Raw genomic sequence first — 21,532 nt, 5'->3', positions numbered from 1 at the left:
AATGCACTTGGGTTGACCAAGCCTAAAGCAAATGAAATCATTCCAGGTGGTTGTCCAGACTTACAGCAAATATAATAATTCTAATTGGTTGCCCCCGTAGCTTCCTCAAAACTCCTTCAGTAATATGGCAACCTTTGCATTACAGATTACATGTTGTTCACAGCAAACTTGGTTTCTTATAGATGAAACTGTTTCACTACTGCTATAACGTTTGACAAAAACATCTGTTAGATCCAAACAGCTATTCGGTTTGATGACATTTCAATTCCTTTCCTGAAGAACTGAGAAATATTTACTTACATGTGTGAGGAAGCGCTTTGCTTTGCTGAATATTTTGTGCTCCTCGCAGGCAAACAACAGTATCCAGATGCAAACTAAGATGGTAGGGGGTTTTTTTCTGTTTCTTATTTAGTTCCTATTTCTATTTGCTGGTTCTTATTTAGTCATTCCTTACTCACCTGTTTCTTTTGGGAAAGTTGTTTTCATCTGTTCAGTAAGCAGAAACATTATTGTTACTATGAGGTGGCCATTCACGAACAATATCATTTGTCCTGCACCATAAGGCACATAAGGCAGAAGTCAAAACAGTTATTAACAATGCATAGGCAATAGCAAACAGCTGACAAACAACCCACACACTAAAAACGCTTTGTCCAAATAATTCAGTACGTAATTAACAAATGCATTTGCAGAAATCCGATCATTAACAGTTTGCGAACGGGAAATAGGGTTGGATAATGCATTTACAAACTAGCTACAATGGATGTAGTAGGAAAGTAGGGTTGCATCCTCATGCTCCCTGAGAACAGAATCATTCCTTGTCTATATAAGGATTGCTCAGAGCAGTTCACGTTAACTTAACTGAAGGTATTGGAGTTCATGTATATAATTGAGGTGCAACAGCACGGACCTTTTCACTGAAAGCAGAGTAGCATAAACACGTTGCCTGCTCCAAGGATGTGGCGAGTTGACCTTGGCCAGTGGCTAGGCACCCACCCTGCTGCTCTCTCGACCCCCTTCCTCAGAAGGACAGGGGGACAAAATAGGATGAAAAAGCTCATGAGTCAAGAAGAAGACAAGGAGATCACTTGTCAGTTACTGTCCCAGGCAAACCAGACTCAACTTGGGGAAAATGAATTTAATTTGCTCCCAGTTTGTTCCTTCCCACTCACTCTTCTCCCCTGCTCCAGCCTGGGCTCTCTCCCATGGACCACAGTCCTTCGGGAAATACCTGTCTGCTCTGGTGTGGAGTCCTCCACGGGCCACAGGGGATATCTGCTCCAGTGCTTGGAGCACCGCCTCTGACCTTGGTACTCCTTCTGTTGTTTCTCACTCATCTTTTTGCCCTTCTCCTCTGTCTGTGTGGTATTTTCTGCCCTTTCTTAAATATGTTCCCCAGAGATGCCACCAGCTATGCTCCTCACAGAGGCCACACCTGCAACCCCCCCAATGCCAACACTTTGACACCTACTCCCAATGCAAAGAATTAAGCTATCAAAAATAATATTTTTTTTTACCCTTTAACTTATTAATTTCATTATTTCTTTGATTACTCCTGATTTCCATTGAGAAACAAGGCCAGGACTATACAAGGAGCTGTTGGCACACCAATGTTATCTGAGATGTGTTTATTGCAGTGCTGCTGGGCTAGTAGAAGGTTTAACATCGATTCTAGTGCCTGTAAGCGTACTATAGTTCATATCATTTCTAGGCCTGGTACAAACTACCACAAAAACCTACTATTTTGCCAAGGTTAGGTGTAGGTGGGTGGGTAGGGGGGACTAGCACGTCCAGTAGACTAAGCCATAGTTTGCAGGTGCCCTTGAGCTGCTTCATCGTCTCCACAGGGGTTTCAGCTGACTTGGGATCTTTTCTATGCTGCAAAGTTTAATTCTTTTAGATGTGCTCTGGTAGACAAAGCAGTAAACTGCTATAAAAGCGATGGTCTGTTCTAGTCACACCCACAGCAGGAATCCTTTCCTGATCAACTCAGAAATATAGGTAGATTGTGCTCCTCAGGCTGGGCTCCAGCCACACCAGCAGTCCCACGTCATGCCACGGTAATAAAATCACCCTGGAAAGGTTGTTGTTGTTTCCTGTCCCCCAGAAAAAAAAAAAAAAAAAAAAAAAAAAAAATTTTACTGGGGAAGTTGTCAGCCAGTCAGGGACCTGGATACCTTGTCCTAGACCAACACAACTCTACGAGCTGAAAAACCAGCGTAAACGTAGTAAGGTCCTGGGGCTCGTGGCAGTTGGCTTCTGTGCTACTAGAACACGTTCTTCTGACTCGTGGTTCCCCTGAACGATAACCTTTATTGAGTGGACAGGCGTTGGGGTAAATACATGCCTGCATAAGAAAGTCTTTTGGCTTGGCCAGAGTAATGATTTAATGTTAATTTAGGTAAACTGTTGAAGTTTACCTAAATTAACATTAAAAGTTATAAGTAAGTTAAGTCTGAATAAGTTATGCAGACACACTTCTTTGGGTGTAAACCTCATTCGTTTCCCATCAGTTTTGAATGGCTGCCATTTCTCTGTATAGAATATGAGTGTCAAGAGTAGTCACTGTTCCAATGTGGGTAGCTAGAAGTAGCTTTTTCTGCAATATCTTTTTGGCCCAGTTTCCCTTTTTTGGGCAAGACTCTTAGGAATTGGCTTAAATTTAGTCCAAATCTGTGATTTTGGATTGATATAAACATATCTGCAGAGGGGCTTACATACAATTTTAAGTTCAAATAGTGCAGGCGACTGAGGCAGGTTTTAGGCTGGGGTTTTCTAAGGAGCCTCAGGACTGGCATCCAGCTGTTACTGAAGATTAAAGGGCTTCATAAACAAAACTCTCATTTTATGGAAATAAGTAATAAGGTACTGCCTTTTCTCCCCTCAAAAAAAAAAGAAGAAAATGGTCCTTCTTGTTCAGTTAGTGATCTTCATTTTAACTGTTTAATCTAACTCATGATGGAGGAATAGAGATTTTTCCAGACAAATGCATAGACATAGGATACGTAGAATTGTCCCTTTCCCTTTATTGTGGTGATAAAATACGATTATTTTTAGTGAATAAGCAAGGTTGCTTCAACTCTGTATCCATCTTGTGTTCATCCGATGCAGTTTCATAAAGGACTTTAACCTGCTCACTATCATGCTACAAATGAAGGGCTTCCCAGTTCTGCCATGGGATGGCTGATGCTTCCTATGAAATAAAAGGCTATGTTCAGAAAATGCTTTTATAACACTACAATGAAAATGCTCTGACTACCTTCGGCTGACTCCATCGCTGGTTGTGCAGGTGGCACGTAAGCTGTGGGGCACGTGTACCCAGAGTCTCGGTTGCCCAGATCATTAACCGTGGTTGCTATCACTATTCCCTCCTGCTACATGCCCACGTTATTTTTCAGTGAAAACCAGCGTATGAGAGGAGGGATGCGGCATAGCTGAGTGTGATCCCCACCGCTGGGAAGTGAACCAGGACTTGGGCCTGAGGAGGATTTTTCTCCACAATTTTTCCTTTCATAGTGGTTACTCAGTTTCTGATCAGGACAAAAAAGGTTTTCACGGCTTTCTGAAGTGTATCATACCCTGAAAGCCGAATATGTCATGCTAGCCAAAGCTAACTTTGTATTTTGGCCACTGTTGTAGATGGGATACTGGCTTAGGTAGGCAGATCTTCTGTCTGACCTAGTATAGCCGTTCTTATTTACTCGTTTGTGCAAGGTGCCAAAACACTAAAAGATTATCACAGGTCTGTATGGAGTATTATTATAATTATCATTATATTCATTTTTTATTTCCAAAACTACGGATGGGCTTGTAAGGTCTCCAAAAAGAAAACCCTTCATTTATTCTGATTACCCTAGGCTGTGAAGCCGCGCAGGGGGACCAGGGAAACTAGGAATTTCCTGCCCTCAAAAACTTCCTTGCACACTAGCTGGAGGCACAGTGCACTTTCTAACATCTGCGTGTTGCAAGAGAACACCGAGAATGCAATAGAAGTGCAAAACGAATGAGGACATTGCGACAGCTGTATTTAAATCAGACCAAAGGATAACTTCCCTTGATATCATCCCACATCACTCCATAATGTTTCCTAAGCTGAAGGCTTATATTGTGTATCTTTGTGTAAAATACAGACTGGTCAGTGTTTGATTTACCACCGCAGTGAATTGCTTTTTGAAGCCCACACTTGTATGTGGCATCCACCGCATCCTGTGGCAATGAGTTCCACCGTTTAATTATGATCTTTGGGGAAAGCATCCTTTCTTGGGTTTCATGTTTGAAACTTGCTAACTGCTCATTTTATTGGGACTGTTTCCCGTGCTATGAAATACAGTGAAAAAGCATTTTTTTATTCACTTTCTTAGTGCTGTTCATGACTTTCTGGGGCTCTCTCACAGTCCTTCCCCTTGTTTGTCGCTCTTCCAATATGAAAATCGTAAAGCCATTTTTTTTCCCTCTCCTAGTACAGAAGCCATTACATACCTTTGATCATCCTGTCGCCCTTTTCTTTATCCTTCTATTGCTATCCTGTCATTTTTGAGATGAGATGACTGGAACTGTATTCAATATTCAAAACGTTAGGTGGGCAATGGATTTTTATGGCAGCATTATCATGTTTTCTTCTGCTGTTTTCTGTTCTTTTTCCTAATATTTCCTAATATACTATTTTCTTTTTTTGACAGTTGATGAGGATTTAGGTGACATTTCCATAAAGCTGTTTCCAAGCTCTCTTTCCCAAGTAACAGTTAATTTCACTGTGTGTTTATAGATTTCCCAAGGTACAGGCATGAGACCTTAGTTATTTAGCCATGAAAACACAGCTAAATTACAAGAGCGTTTTAGGCTGTAAACAGGAGATTGTTGGTAGAATTTAATATTCGCTCAGTTCTGCTGGCAATTCATATTGTTCTAGGTTTTGTTATACCAGAGATTCCTCACAACAAGTATGTGAGGCAGTGTGAATGTTTCCCCCATCTTTTTAGCAGGTTGTTGATTATTTTAACAGAACATTAATTCTAAGAAACTCAGTCAGGAAAGAGTACATTCAACCAGTTTTATCTGAGAGGGTTTTGCTAATTTTGCCACTGTAAGGCATATCCTCACCAAAGCCAAGGGAATCCAAACAAATGTATAATCCTTTGCTGTACTAACTCGATGGAGATTTCATTCCATAGTCTTCAATATCAGATAGAGATGCATAGCCCTTCAGGTTTTTTTGTGGCTGAAATGTGCTATTACTATTATAATGGTTGCTAAAATGAAGTTCTGGAGCTTAATGAAATCTGGAATTAAATAAATCACCTCAGGATTGTTAAAACGTAGCTGCGAAAGAACTTTAAATAGTTGTTTCTAAAAGAAATGCTGACAGAATAAATACATTATTGCAAGTCAATCAGTCTTATCTCCAACTTTAAAACACTTGCTGTGTTATATTTCGGTGATCACTGTCAAAAATTCCCTAATGGGCGAAAAAGACCTCAGTATCATATCACAAGCAGAGATCTTTTTTTAAATGAGGTTTTCGGCACTCTCCTTTCATAGGGTATGAGTCATTTGACTTTTTGCTCGTTAATGTAAGCACTTGTTTTCAAATTTGTGGCTGCACTACAGTAGAGAAGTTAAAGGTGTATGAAGATTTCCTGTTAATGCAGTTTTTTCTGAGAAGGAGTTCTGTTCCTTATTAATTCTGTTTATTCCTATGCATTATAGGCAGAGTTTTCCTTGTATGGCTTTTTTTTCCATTCCGGTCTTAGTCCTGCTGATCTTGAAGAGATCGGTGATGAAAACATTATTTTATAGCTGTGGTGGGTTGACCTTGGCCAGCAGTCAGACACCCACCCATCTGCTCTCTCACTTCGCCTTCTCAGCAGAACAGGGGGAGAAAATATGATGAAGCATCTTATGGGTTGAGATAAAGACAAGGGGATAACACACCAGTTACCATCATGGGCAAAAAGCAGACTCAACTTGGGGAAAATTCATTTAATTTATAGTCAATTAAAAATAGAGTAGGATAGTGAGAAACAAAGACAACACTAAACCCACCTTATCTCTACCCCTTCTTTTTCCCAAGCTCAACTTCACTCCTTCATTCCCAACTCCTCTACCTCTTCCCGCCCCGAGTCTGCATAGGTGGGAGCACTGGTCATCTCCCAGTCTTCCGGTTTCATTTTGATTTGGAGAGCTGAGATGGCTCCTTGACTCAGTTAACTGTCCTGTCCATTAAGGACAATTGGAAATTATAATGCTAGACCTAAAATGCAGAATAATTTTGTGAGTACAAAGGGACATCCTCAGCTATTCGATCACAAATAAGGAGGCCAAATACATGAACTAGTCCAAAAGATAACTAATGAACTCTAGTCAGTTGTTTGAAAGACATTTAGGGACATGATTTTATGTGCCTGTTTTGGAAAATCATTTACTCCAGCATATTGGTTTATTAAACCAGAAAGGAGCTGGACCTCTTTCATTTTCACTGTTCTCTCACAAGTGGAACAGCTTAGAAGTGTAGGTATGCAAGAGAATAAATTAAATAATTACTCATCTCATTGTTCTGATTCCCTGTGCACTCCAGGAAGCCTGATCTGAGCAGTTCAACTTGTAGAAGCCCATAAACTCTCCGCAGATTCAGTGGTGGAATAAAAAATTATTTTATGAATGAATAACCTCATAAGCAAGTTATTTTGGACAAGTTTTGGTTTAGTATTTGGTAGGTGATATAATTACTAAGCTCTTGATTCTTCTTCTTCTTTTCAGAGCATACTCAACACCTTTAGATATCTTCATTGAGACCGCAGAGTGACTGCAAAAACTGACCAACAGCAGTTTTTTAAATATCACTGGTCTTCTGACAAGTAAGTTCTTCGTTCTCAGTTTTGTTTTCTCCCATGTAGCCCTGACTTGTATTTTATCCTTGCATTTATTATATGGACTACCATATTCATTTTCTGGGCCAATTGAATGTGAGTGCAAATTGAATAGTATGAAACTGATCTTAATCTTTCCCAGCTAGAATGAAATCTATCAATATTACAGATATAATTGAGATGAAGTACTTGCTCACCTGATTATTCCCACTGGTAATGCCACTGGGACTGTACTCGTATCTCTGGACATTTTGGGGCTTTTTCCTGGTAAAAGGTTAAATGGTTAAAGCTTCTTTTCTGTCGCTAGAATTGTGTGGCATCAGGGTCAGGAAATGCTTGCTCATTTGCAGTTGGGCTCTTCTTTTTCTTCTTGGGCACCTCCAGAGGTTACTCATTGTATTAAATGGGGCCCTAAAATTTGCCAGGGTTCACATGGATACAAAAACTGTCTTTATATGCCTCCTTTGCCCATTTAGTCTCTTGCGTTCCCTTTGCTTGTCTTACTCTTGGAAAGGTTGAACTGCTTAGTCTCAGATTTATACTACATCAGGAGTTTGCTAACACTGCATCTAAATGAGTACCTTACACAGTGCAGTCCACCTAGTACAGCAGATTGTACCAGAATAGCCCTTTAATACAACTTGTTTCTATAACTATGCTTATTATCTATACGGCAGCAATACCTGACTCACTTTCTCCCACTGATTTTGCATTGTCTTTCTCAAATTCCCCTGCATTCCCCAAAATTTAGATCTCTGGCTACCCTTAAACCTTCTCACGCCTCTTTGTCACAAATGAGCGGTTAGAACTGCTTAAAAAATTACCGTCAAAGGTATTAGCTGTCATATCCGAATTTCTCAGGATGATGACTCGGGTTTGCTGATTCCCAGGTTGGGATTAAGGTGAAATGACACCAGGGATCCTTTAACTCGCAACACTCAACTTTTATTCGCTCACAACAAGAATTGGCATGCTCACCACAAAAACTGGTATGCTCGCAACAAAAATTGGCATGAAACTACGTCAGCAAACTGTGTAACATGTGCTAACCGTACAGCACTAAGCATATACTACAGGCTTTGCTTATTTGGGGATCAGTTCAGGGAAAATAATGAGGAGAGCCCTCCCGTCGGGTCAGGAGGTTCAGAGCAGACCCCCTTGCTTTCTAGACTCCTTCTCAGAGAGGAGCCTGGGGGTGGCTGGATCCGCTCCTAGTCCCAGACTTAGTCATCAGTTTATGTCTAAAGGGATGGGGTGTAGGGATTATGGAAAAAAAAAGGGAGAGAGAGAAAAGAGAAAGATTTCACTGGTCCTGGGTCCAGCATTGGCCCAGTCAGCCGAGGGGTCCCATTATCGGGACCCGTTATTTCGAGGGATCAGCATTATCGGAACAGGGACTTCCCTGTCCTGTTGCTGATGTCCTGTGCTGATCGGCTTCTTTTCACCCGCGGTTCCTTGCTAGGCTGGGTTCCTTGTTCTGTAGAGTTTGTCCTTAGGCAGAATTTGTCCCACCACAATGTTTGAGAAGTTAACTCTTGCAGTCTGTCACATTAGCAAAAGTGATTTAATAGGAGTTTATAAAAGCGTGATTTCACAGTTTGATGGCAAGGTTCACTCTATTACTTAATACGTGGGTGAAGTGTACAAAGTAAAATCAAGTTTGATTCTAACTAGAATGATTTACCAGAGACCGAAAATGCAAAAGATTAAGGGAGAAACATACAAGGAAAGATCAAGCTAGAACTGATTTTTCATGATTTGTATAAAGATGGGGAACACAGAAGGGTAGGGGAGACCCTCCCGTTGAGTCACGAGGTTCAGAGAAGACCCCCTTGCATTCTAAACTCCTGTCGGAGCTTAGGTGTGGCTGGATCTGCTCCTAGTCCCAGACTTGGGTAAGAGTTTTTGTCTAAGGGATTATGTGTGCAGCAGCGGTCTGATGTTCATTTACAGTTTGAGGTAAGTCACAAGATTTAGTAAAAATCACTGGCTAATTTAACATTTACAAAGCGATTCAATAGAATATACCTAGGTCAATTCTCACACACACACAGATAGATAGATAAACAGAGGTATACCTGTTAAAAATTCCTCTCAGATTCAGTGAAATATTCACGTGAAATGTCTCAGCATTTCCCAACAGGCGAAGGGTTGAGCCTCAAGGAGTGAAGGCCATCAGCCCAAGTTCCGTCATCAGCTTTCGGTGACGGTCCTCTGATTTTTGCAGATGAGAGAGTTTGTGAGCACTCAGGGAGATGCTGGTTGCAGTGCACTGCGGTATAGGAGAGGTTTTTAAGCTTTTAAAAGTAATCTACAAGTTGTTACTCCTCCCTATCTGAGTGAAGCCCAGGGTGAAAACTCTTGAGACAAATGTAACGACAGCATCTCTCAAAAATAGCAGAGATTTTATAGAAAGGGAAAAATAAAAGTGTTTAACAACTTGGAAGTCCTTACAGGACTTAGTGAGAGGAAGCTGGAAAAATTTGGAAACTGCTGGAAATAATAGTGTCTGAGGATAGCCTCTACAGTTAAAGGAAAGAGTGTTAGAAGGGCTAGTAGGTTTGGGAAAAGCGGAGAGGAAAAAGAGCAAGTTGCATTGGAAGGGAGAGGAAGAGGATTCTTACTAAGAGGAACAGAAAAGAAAGCTCTTTTCTGTTCCAGACTTATTGAAGGAGAACTTCAGAACTTCTGAAAGTTTTCCTGTTCATAAAGAATAACATTTATAAGAAACTACGTTTTAAAACACAGAATTATTTCTAAACAATGGAGTCCACTCATCCTAGCCTCTTAAGGGAGGGATCTTATATTTCCAGAGACTGCTCCACCAAAATAGCAAGGAAGATTCTCATATCACTACCACACTTCATCTTTCTTTGTAATTTCATACAGCTACTGTAAATATTATGTTATTTGCTTCTTGTTGGAATATGTTCCACTTCAGTGTACCCAAAGGATTTTATGAAACTCAGTGCCTGGTTACAGGCTGGGTCAGCTTTGGCAGTCATATTTGATTATCCTGTGGACAATAGGCGATGAAATTTTAGGATGTTATCACTTTTTGCCACTGCATATTTCTGAGATGAAGATGAAGAGAATACATTGAATAGAATTGATACAGTATCTAATATTTCATGACCTTGTATATCATAAATAAGCAAGTTTAGCTATCAGTAGCCTCCAAAATAAGAGTTCTGATATATTATTTCCCATAAAAGAAGGAAGAGTGATATAAAGAATTCGCACTATTTAATAAGTGCTCACATCAATCAGTGAAAATACAGGAGTAAAAATCTTTGGGTTTATATTATTTATATTACTTAAATGTAATTATGTTAGAAGCTGTAGATTGAACACCTGAAATTTCACATTCTACACAAGCAGATGAAATTGTAAGATTTTTCTATGTATCCATTGTTTTTACAAGTGAAAAACCAGCTTCCTTCTTTCTTATTGCTTGCTTGGTTGCTTTTCAGGTGTTTTGCTATAAGCACATAGCCAAACTTTTGAGTCTTATTTGGGGTCTGAAAAGAACACAGGGTCACTACTTCTGCTTTCTGGGGAGACAGAAATATATGTACTGAAGATATCCCTTGTTACTAAGTGATGTCTCTTCTAATCTGTACTTCTGTGTGGTTCACGTTGCTGTCCGGACCATAACATGTCAGAGATGTGTATAACAATACGAGCTTCCGTATCTACCTAATTGACCATTCACTTGAATTTTACTAAGAGAAAAGCCAGGCTAGAGCCAACAGCTTCAATTCTGCTTGGATTTGTCTCTAAGATGCAGTTTTGAAGCTCTGTCCTGTTTACCGTGAAAAGCAGACCATAAGGAAGCTGAGGCCATTTGACGCAATGAGTTCAAGCCTAATAATTGAATTACTCAATCTCTGTGGCATTAACCATATCAGGACTGTGCACACACCTGATTTATCACATCATCAACCCAGGGAATAAATAATAAGTAGTGAGTCAATCTGAATGGAGAAAAGGGAGGGTTTCATTTTGAGATGGGGGCGGAGGGTAGGAAAGAGGCTCCAGTTGGGTTTAGGTAGATTAATCAATTTTGATTAACAACATCTTATTTTCAGGCACATGTTACAAAAGCAAAGGAGAAGGATAATCAGGTTCACAGTATAAGTGGATGTAGTGGTGGTCATATTTCCTTTTATTTTGTAGTACAGAAGTGAAATATTCACAGGGTCAATTCCTTCTTCAACTGAGTAGTATTGGAACCCAAAACCCTCGCCTCTGCTTACAGTACCTTTCAGCTTTCAATATTCCCAGGCAAGTTATTAGAGTTTACTGCAATCTGTTCAATGCTCTGATAAAAAATTAACCCTACACAGTGACAATAAAGCACATGCTAAACTAGCCTATCCACAGAAAATACTTGGCATGATGAGTCGTGATTGAGGGAAGGTGTCTGTAGTGGGTTTCAACAAATTTCACAATTAGACATATATTTTCAATGTTTTTTCAGACAACCTGGAAGCTGACACAATCACTGTCAATGAAATTTGCAAACGATACAAATAGTCCAGGCCCCTTGCTATAGCAAGAAACCTGGGTTGCTTGGTAACCTCAGTCCATCTATATAAAGCGAAATACTTAATTTAAGGTTGAAGAATACTAGCTTCATTGAGAGAAAGAGGAATTGTGTTGTAAGGAGTCCTAACCTTTGAGGGAAAGATTGCAGGAATCCCATCAGATAAGCAACTCCAGTGAGAAAATTGATTACATAGAACAGGGGTTGTTGCTTTGCTCACGAGCCTGGCTTTGGTAAGACTGATGCTAGAAGGCTGCGTCTTGGTGTCCCTGCTTTAAGAAAGCACATTGAAAAAAACAGGGTCAGAAGAGGGCCACAGAAATCATTAGTACGCTGAAGAAAATGTCTGCAACAGATTTGAAGGGCTTAGTCTGCTTTGGCTTTTTTAAAAGAAGCTGGGAGCCGATTTGATGGTCATACTATGGGAAAAAGCAAGCAAGGAGCGTAAATGAAATCATCGCTCTGTCTGTCTTTGGTGCATTTACTTTTTAATTACCTTCCTGGAAAAGGGTCGGTTCTTCTCAGTTGGTATCTTTAAAGTATTCTGGTTTTCTGCCACAGTGTAGCAGTAAATAATCCAGCGGGTGACCTCACTTGTTTGATAATCTAGACTGGGAAATGCATTATTACCCAAATAAGAGTAGGTAATTTCCTTTTACGTCATATTCTCCTGGTGTACACTATTGTTGACTGGAAGCATAATTCCCATGGTCAGAGTGGTGATGGGAGAAAAGTCCTTGACACTATAATCAGTCCTGCTCCACTGTTGTGAGAATATCATGCATGAGATTATTTTGACTGCTGCTTTGTTTACATTAGGTACTTTTGTTTGTAAAGGTGGAACTGTATTAAGTTGCATTTGAGGAATTATATAAAAGCTCCTCATATATTTATTTAGATTCCTGATTTTTACTTTGTTATCTTAGAAACCAATGAATGGCATTTCACATTTACTACATGTTTGTTTTATTTATTACTTACATTAAGGTGATTTATTAGTCAAATTAACCTTCTTTGTACTGAGTAAACAGAACTGTGTGTTTCTTTCTGTTTACTGTGTCCTGCAAGATTTTAGAATTAGCAGATTTCAGCCTCTGCCATGGAGCTTTTACCTACAGTAGAAAGTAAGATTTTCTGCCTTTATCGGCTCTCGAGCAATAGCTCTGCATGAACTAGATATTGAACAGCGCTAACCTCAATGAAGTGCAAATACCTTCTCTGGACCTGCAGAGGAGGCTACACCTATCAAACCTGGGCTGAACAATTTGTCAGAGACCATTTTCTTCAGTCACTCAAACTCTCCCAGCTCAGTGGTTTGATGGTCATCAAATCTTTACCAACAGATATGGAACGCTTGAATACTGCTTGTAGTTTAATGTAAATCAAGTTATGGAATTTAAGAAGTTTGGCATTACCTTCTTAAAAGTTCATGTTTAATAGTAAATGATCCTATTTTAAAATAAAAACGCATATTTAATCTGAAAAAAATGCACCTAGTTTGAGGCAAATCCATTCTTGTGTTAAAAATGATGTGTGAATTTCTATCCAGGCTGCCTGCATGACAATGGAAAATGAAGCAAGCAGCTCTACTTTGCATGATTATTTGGAAACCCTTGAGGTGTTAAAGAAGTGAAATAGTGGCTTGCCTAAGGCAATAAGTGTGTTACACTTAGATGTTGATTTGTTTATTTAATAAGCATAACAAAAAGGCAAAATAGTATGCATAAACTTTGTGAAAATAAACAGAATTCTTATCATAAAGAAAACAACTATTTTTTCCTCATTTAATGCGTTTCAGAACCAGATTATATGGACACGGAGATATAAGGGGGACATAGATTTTTTTGTTTCGGTTTTTAAAGGTGAGGTAGCATCCAGGCAAGTATATTTGACTTTTGCTTGGTAGTCTTATTAATAAAGGGCTAATTGAAAGCTAACCTTGAAAATGTATAGATCTTCATCTTCCATATATCTAATTCTGTGTAAACCATTAGCAGAATCCAATATATTTTCCTAGAAATTACACAATATGAAAAAAAGAGGCTAGATACGTACGCGGTCTTTCTTTTTTCCTAGAAATGCACCTTGAACCTGAGGTGCTTCTCCAGCTCCTTAATATAAAATTCTGTTCAATCGAGTGTGATGGATTTACTTTCAGATATTTTTGTCTCAGATTTCTAGCAGACTTTCTGCAGTATGAGGCCAAATGGCATCGCAATCTTTGTTAGGGGAAAAGGCACAGGAAAATTCAGATGAATGTGGAAAGACTATAAATAAAAAACATTAGCCTCTGACCCAACAGTTGTCCAGTAACAAGTGCAATTACGTAGACAAACGGTGCTGATCACAATCTTCTTTTCCTACAGCCCGGCAGTTGCTTGGCGTAGAGCATTGCCGAATAGATAGATACGCTTTTGACACTGGCAGGAGGGAATACGCTTGCCCACAGTGAGATAAAGCACTCATTGACTGGGCTGACAGGTACAAAAAATAAAGATCTTGGCCTCGGGAGATGCTGAGCACCTGTGGCACCCGTCTGCTAATTCAGAGGGGTTTGGGTGTGTGCACGAGTAAAAATGAGGGGTCGCAGTCGCCTCGTTGGGGGGATGGCAGGAGGACAGCTGAAAGGAATTCAGTTTTAGGGAGCCTTTAATCAGGCAAGAAAAGCCAGTGGCAGTGAACACAAAAAGGCAGAAATTCACCCCGGTTCAGGCGTGTTAAAATAGCATTCAGGGGTTACGTTTTCCATCAGAGCCTTTGCACCAGAGCAGGTATTGCCTGTCTCTGCCGCTCGCCCTCGATGCTGAACCCCCGGGCGGCACCTTCGCCGCCGCAGCAGTGGGAAACTCTTCGCGGCTCTGCCTTCCTCCCCAAAAATGTGTCTGTGGGATCCCTGGGGTTATGGTGTATGTCTGTGACACCCTGCCTCCAGCTGCAACTCCTGGGGCTCTGGCAAAGTGCTGCAAATTCCTGACAGCCCAAAGAATTTGGGGCAGAGAGCGAGTGTTTAGTGTCTTTTTAAGGAGGAATGCGGCTACCAAACTGTGATTATCCCATGCTGGGAGACCCAGTCCAGCTTAAGGGCAGGTTTGGCTAAATGCAGTCCTGTGTAGCTCAACATGAATATTATTTTTGTATTGTAGTACTAATAACCAGTTAAAAGATAACAACGCTTACTAGGCAGTTACAGACGTATTCTTTGCCTGTCTTGTCAGGGTACGAATGAGCAAAGAGCCAGAAGTACAGTTCATTAGGAAGGAACCAAGCCATTTAATTATCCTAAGAAGACTGTCTTCCTATTTTTTTTCTTTTTCTTTCTTTTTTTTGGTAATGCTTGTAGTTTCTTACTATTTATACTATAGAAATCTTACTGAGATTTATATATATTGCAATAAAAGTGCAGAGCATCTGTCTCCTGGCCTATCAACTTCATCCAGCTTGGGGAATTGAGGCGAAAAAAGGAAAAGGAAATATGTGAATGTCATGACTATAATACTGAATTATTTTATGCTGCCATATGGAGTTAAACTGGTTAAAAAAACAGAGAAGAATTTCCATTTCAATGCTATTTGTTTTATAATAGAAACTTCCCTTTCCCCTCACCCTTCTACTTCCAGAAGTTCTTCTTCAGTGTATTCAGTCCTAGCCGAAAGGTCACTGTTGTCCTGCAAGTCTCCCTCCCCTTCCTGGCACCTCTGGATGCTGGGAATAGAGCTCGCTTTCTCTGAGGCTGAGATCTGTCAGTGGGAAGGTGCACCAGGAGCGGCTGAGTGTCACCCTCCCCTCCTGGAGGTCAAGAGCAGCACCCCTGGGTGCTGCAGAAATTGCGCGAGGAAAGGGACGGGCGACCCCACCGGGCCTCCTGGCTCTGCCCCTCCAGCGCTTGGCACCCTGACCACCTTTCCACTGCATTGTGCCATTAATTTAAATTAATTCAGTCTCTTTGACGGATAGTTCCCTAGATAGGCGATATTTAGTTTGATGTTAAATTTCTCAGCCTGGTTATTTAATGTTTGTATTTGTATATGCATTTTTCATTGTGGACTCTCGACTTTGACAAGGCGCTGATGAAGTAACGCGTTCTGGAATATGAAGCAGTCAAATGGCTGTTCATTCCAACCGAATTCTGACACTCCTAATCACAGTAAATATGTTTAATCTTAGTTTTGTCTTACGGTATTCGGTGGGAGTTCTTAGGGAGTGACATTCAAATCCGTGTGAGTAACGCTCTCCCTGGGCTTCTTTCTGTGATACTGCGAGATGATGTGCAGGAAGGCTGTTGCCATTCCAGCTTGTGCTGTGAAAAAATAGGAGACAAAATAACCAGCATGAAAAACAGAGAAAGGCCTCTATGGTGAGGCTATCCAGCTTGGTGATTTCACTGGTTTGGGGTCAGAGACCTTCACTTGCGCTGGATGGATGGAGTCAGAGTAGAGCAAAGGGCAGCAAACCCAACACTGGGGGAGGATTTGAGCTCTAGGAAGAAAGGACGGTCTCGGACCCAACGGCAGCCAGGTTTACGGAGAGACCGCCTGTACTGCAACAACTGGCTGTGAGGACGTACGGGCACCTTTTTCTGCCTTGTAGTGCATTTTCATACTTCCTCTATTAAATTGTGCCTATGTGCCTTTACAAGTATCCCTCCTTCTTCACTTGTTTGTAAGAACTCAGACTAGCTCCAAGGTCTTGCTGTTCATAGGAAACAGTAAAGATATTTGAAGCAAAGAAACAAAAAAGACCCATTTACTTGCAGGTAAAAGCTCAGAGGGAATAGATGATGAGCAGCGCAGAAGAAATCTTTCGAGAGTCTAGCTGCTAGTGTTTGTCACGCTTTTGCTCGGCGTATGCAAAAGGAGATTTGGGGCAAAGCTGGAAAGATTCAAGAGGCAGAGCAGAGGGTGCACGTGTAACATCAGGGCAACTCCTGCCAAAATGTAAGTCTGTATTCCGACTGAGAAGGTAGTAGAATTTCTGAGGAAAAAGGAATAAGGACAGCTAAATATCATTTTGCAAAACAGCTACATCAGTTTAATTGTAGCCTTTCAAAACATCTAGCCTCAAATAGACAAGCAGCCTCAGAGGTTTCAGACTGAGGATTTGAAAGTATGATAAAGTTGCAAATAATCTGTAAACGTTGGCTTAACTGTAATGTTTGTTATCCTTAGTTATTGGTGATATTTTCTGTGTACTGCCGTTGAAAAAGACAGACTAGAGACTCCTAAAAGATGACTCTTGTAAGGCAATGAGAGCGTATGTACCAAAATGACCAGAAAGGGACTAGATCAGTCCCCAGCAAATTAGGAATGTGCATTCATTATGCTTGTAATAATGATGGTATGGTTTATAACATTACACTCGAGCAATTGTAATTTCAGTTTTATGGAGCAAAAAGTGCAATCTCTGAGATTTAACTTTTAAGTAGTGGATTTAATTGACACTGCTTGAAAAATATTAATGGCCATTCATTAGTGGGTATTGTCTCTCCCCTTATCCTACATGATTGTTTTAATTTAAGCTAGCTCTCCGCTTTGCGTATAGAATTATTGACAAAAATATGCCGTTCTTCAGCAAATGATTAGCTAAATCATCCTTTTATTTACAAGCAGTGCTGTGTCCCTGTGCCCTAAATCTTGCTAGTTGGAAGAGTGGGAGGGAAGGCAATTTAATTAAGTTAACTTTATTGACCCGCTGGAGCTGTTGTTTAATAGCATGGCTCCCTGGAGTGTAGTGCAGGTAAATTGAATGAATGCCACAGAATATCACTCCCCTGCATTGCATATTTCGAACCTCTGCCAGGCAGTTTGGGATGAGCAGCCAATCAGGAAAAAGGTTTTTCCAGCCTTGCTGGCGTGGATGGCATTTCCCATTATGCTCAGAACGACGTGCAGAGCGTTACCCATGCGTTCTTCCGAGGGTAGCGAGAGGGATAACTCTGGGATTGTGCCCTGCGCTCAGCTGCTGCATTCGGAAGGCAACTTTGTGCATTGGCTCTTCAGCCATGTATCCAAAAATACCTTTTTGTGAAGGAGGAAAACTAGCATGCGAGTCTGAATGAGAGTGCTGTGAGTAAACTATTTAATACTAAAACCTCAATACGCTCATTCTGCATGAGAAATCAGAGTCTAGAAGGATAAGAGATGGCTTCTGGAACTGTGCTTGTCATGAAATACTTGGAAACAAAATGAAAAATGAAAAAGCTTCTTTGTTAAACTGTGCTTTGATAAAACAAAAGCTACAAAGTTTTCCATAATGTATTCTCATAGATAATAGTGCCTGCTACTGTTTCAGTTACTGCTGGTGGTGTTAAAATCTTTGTCCAAATGTCTTATTAGTCTATAAAATGAGTACAGCAGCTTCTCCGCAGCTGACTGGAACACACCCCGTTTTCTGCACTGTTCTTCAATACTGCCCACTCAGTGAGAAAAGACAGTCTGTTGCACCTGCACTTCCAATCACTTCTCTTAAAAGTTAAGCCAGATTAGTAGCTGTGCAATGTACCAGCAACTTCATATAGCTCTTAACCCTTGCCGAATATTGCTTTTAACCCTTGCCGAAACTTGCATGTTTCTCTGTTTAAAGCTGAGACCCAAAGATCCAGTCCTGCAGCTTTGCTTAAAGAATTAAATACAGCCACTCAGCTAGTTTATGTTTTGCTCTGGGAGGTAGCAAGAGGTGTAACTTTAGTTACAATTCATAGTTTTCTCATAATTCAGTGTTTTGGGTAAGTTTGCGTGCAATTTTTTTCCTTTTATATGTGAACAGGTTGCTCTCGGCTTCAAACTGCTGGTTTTAATTTTAAACGCATGTGAGATAAGAGAGGCGGGGTTGTCCTTTCTTGCGCTGACCAGAATAGTTGGGAGAAGCAGGCAAGTTTCAAGCACGTAAGTCCTCCTTTAGGTCAGACTTGGGTGTCTTTAAACAATCACCCTTCAAGCGTTGCAGCCACGATCGTTACCCCTGCGGTAGGCGTTAGGCTGCTGGTGAGACCAACCGTCCTTTAGAATGTCATTTCTCACAGAATGTGTCACCTTTGGGGGGCTGGCCCTTGGGGCGATCTCTCTCAGTTCCTTTCCTGACCTTTATGCCCTAATATACCCCCTCAGAGGCGGTGCCATATACTTTTAATATACAAACCCAAGCTGCAGAGCAGCCTGGGAAACTCCGGGAGCTCTGGCGTAGTGCTGAGAGGGGGGAGAGTCACCCTCAGCCCACGATGTGAAGTCCAGAAGTGAAAACTGCCTTTAATTCAATGTTAGATTAACACGGGGTTTGGCTGGCAAAAGGATGTTCGTGTGTTTACGCAAAAGGATGATGTCTTGTGTGAGTAATCCCGAGAAGTTTACTAGCTGGTATTCTCCAGCGCTCTGTTACTTTATCTCCATTAAATGTGGGTTCTGGCAGCCATTGCTTGAAGGCCATATTCCATATCCATAAGATAAGTGCAGTTTCTGTGCTAATGGTTGTGTCTGGGGTCAGGGGCGGGCCTCAGAAAATAGACTTCTGCGATTTTCAGCTATTTTTTTGCTTCTTATAGAGTTTTTGTTATGACACGTAAAAATATTCTGAAAGCTTTATGGTGTATCTAATAGAATGAGAGGAAAATACACATCCGTGATGCCATCCCACAGTTCCTTCCAAATGCAAAAGACAAACCGCATTGAATCACAAGTGACTGTTTTCCTGTGTAAGAATTCATACTATATATTTAGGTGAAGTTCTTTAAAGGTGTTAAAATACAAATGCATTATATGTACATTAATTTTAGTTTTACTTGATTACAGTTTTAAAGGACTATCAAATCAAGGTTTTTAATATTATTTATTTGGTATGTTTAATATTTAACATGATTTAATTTATGTGTATATTAGTATTAATAGAAATTAATAAATACTAATTGGTAGTTCTGAGTGGGGTGCAGAACTCACGCCAAACACCAATTTAGACTTCCGTGGGTATTTTTTTTGTGGCAAAGTTGACCTTAAGCAGCTCCCACCTGCATCCACAACCTTCTACCTATCTCTGCCTCTTTCCTTCCCATTGTGCTGGCAAAGGTTTGTTGTAGGACTGAACGCTGAACTGGGTTAACAACCTTGGCAAATGGCCCATCTCCTTCCTCTTTGTCTCAAGGTCCTTTATAAAGCAAAGCAGTGTGTTCATCTGGTTTGCAGGGTAGTCCCCAAATCATTGACCCAGCGCAACCGAACGTGCATCTTAGGGAAGGGAACTGCTTTGGTTCAGTCAGGCCAGAAAAAATTGTCCATCGAACCACCATTGGATTTTAAGACCTGCCATTTGCTTGATGCTTTAGCCTATAAACTACGTAGACATGCTTAAGGTTAAATACTAGTAATGGTGTTATCTCTGAAGCAAATCTTTGCTGAAAACTTTTGCCAGTACAGGAACAACGTTTAGGGATAGATTTAGCTTTTGGTATTTAAAGGTTTTATGAGTTTAGAGGTTTTTTAATGCTAAAAGCTAGGAAAAATACCACAGAAAAGTGTAGTTTGTATCTTTGAGGATTTGGTATAAGAAATTTTTTCTTTATATACTTACAAGAATTTGCTGATTTACTAGCTGGTTTGGGTTGGGTTTTTTTTTCTTTTCCCTTTGAGTACAGCTTATATCAAGTGGATAGAAGTAAATATTGTAACTTTTTTTTTCCCAGATACTAATAGAAATTTTCCCTGTCACATCTGTTTTCTTTTGGGGTTGGTCTTTCTGATATCTAAGGGCCACTGAGGCAGAAGTTTTACAGCTGCAGAGGGATGGCATCTTCTAAGCTCCAGCTGTTCTGCTTAAAGACGTTCCTGCTTTCCACTGTCATTGCCACCCACCAGCTGGCAGTGCTGCCCCTGCGGTTTTGCTAGCGGAGCGGCTCGCATGATTGCTCCTTAGCCTGCAACTTGCAAACTCAGCCAAGCCAGTCCAGATCCACAGTTCACACCACTTAAAATAAACTGGCTTGTTTTGCCTCGAGCATTTTAGAGTGTTCACAGGAGCCCCTCCGCTGGCGCAGCTTCGGGGCAGAGTGTGGAAAACCGGGAAGAGTAACGTTGTCAAGCCAGTGTAATATTGTGCGCAAAGCGAGGGTTTGCTATTCTCCAACTCTTAAGCACTTTAAACACAAGAGAAGGCAGCAGAAGTGGCTGTAGCATGGTTGCGTCCAGCAGACTTGCGTTCAGGTGTGATGCTAAGCGTGCAACGATATGTAAACTCATATGCAAATTTTCTTTGTTCGCACTGATACCTAAACATTTGTTCACCTTTTCCCCCCTTCTATAGGCTAAAGCTGGCCTATGCTAGCATTTTGGGGTTGGTTTTCTTTTACTGCACGTTAATTGGTGGTTAATTTTAGTAAATAGAGATCAATGAGGGTGTGCCAAACCTTTGCTACACAGGAGACAAAAGTTTGTTTTATAGTCTGTAAGTCGACCAGTTAAGAACAGAAGAGTTGATTAGGAGGTGCTCTCAGCAGCTCATGGAGCTTAACCTGGCAGTAGATAACTAATGCTCCATAATCCCAGCTACAGAACGGCCTAAGGAGTTTGAAGAGTTCAGTTTGGTAATTTGCTAGGAAATCCCTGATGATTCCTCCAGAAGAAAAATTAAGTATATGGAGAAGATAACATAGCCTGGACACCTGAGGAGGAATCCAGATACTGAACAGGATTGATTAGTCTCTTTTTGTCCTCGGGAGTCAGAAGCCTGTTGCTGCAATATCCAAACAGATTGGCTGCCTTACCGTTTGTGTACCACGAAAGGACGGCAGCACCACTCTCACGACGAGAAAGGAAGATCCGTTCTCCGCTGCAAAGTGTATCATCAACAAAATTACTGTTTAAATTCTCTACCAGTATATCACAATAACCTTTATTAGTAGAATTAACAAAGGGAGTAGGGGAAGAAATGTAGTTTCTCAGCTGGGAAGTCACATCTGAGAATTAATTAATCCCAATGTTTGTTTTCTTAAATAAAGGAGCTCAAATAAAATCACTGAGAGGAACCTTGTGTCCTTGCACACACGCATAGAGTAGCGTTTCCAAGCCTTGACCACAGGAGAGAAGAAAACATTAAGAAAGAAAACTTGTTAATACAGAAGCCAGGAACTCTGAAGGGA

At 40.7% G+C, this 21,532-nt stretch overlaps 1 protein-coding gene across 1 annotated transcript in view; it reads left to right on the top strand.

Annotated features, from left to right (window-relative positions):
- Nucleotides 1–21,532, top strand: part of LOC126051298 (poly(rC)-binding protein 3-like) — a 520,061-nt gene that overhangs the window by 329,595 nt on the left and 168,934 nt on the right. The window contains exon 3 of the mRNA XM_049830407.1: nt 6,757–6,854. The gene's annotated coding sequence lies outside the window, so the exon portion shown is untranslated. The remainder of the gene's footprint in view (nt 1–6,756; nt 6,855–21,532) is intronic.

Source organism: Accipiter gentilis, chromosome 27, assembly GCF_929443795.1.
Source record: "Accipiter gentilis chromosome 27, bAccGen1.1, whole genome shotgun sequence".
Taxonomy (NCBI): Eukaryota; Metazoa; Chordata; class Aves; order Accipitriformes; family Accipitridae; genus Astur; species Astur gentilis.
Note: the sequence above shows the minus strand (reverse complement) of the source record. Positions and strands in the feature narration are given on the sequence as shown.